Genomic DNA, 216 nt, shown 5'->3' on the forward strand with positions numbered 1-216 from the left:
CGTCACAGCAGTTCAGGCCGGTCCCCTCAGGTGACCAGGCCTCCGGCCCTGCAGGGCTGCTCTGGACCCGCCTGGCTGGTTTCTCCGGGAGGGCGGCTCTGGGGGCTCTGGGCCCATGTCAGGCTCTGGCAGTTCACAAGGGCAGCAGCACAAGCCCAGTGTGACCACGGCTGATCCCCCGTTGCTCTGGGCCATGGCCATTTCCTCGTTCCCCTG

Source organism: Caretta caretta, chromosome 13 (assembly GCF_965140235.1).
Source record: "Caretta caretta isolate rCarCar2 chromosome 13, rCarCar1.hap1, whole genome shotgun sequence".
Lineage (NCBI taxonomy): Eukaryota > Metazoa > Chordata > Testudines > Cheloniidae > Caretta > Caretta caretta.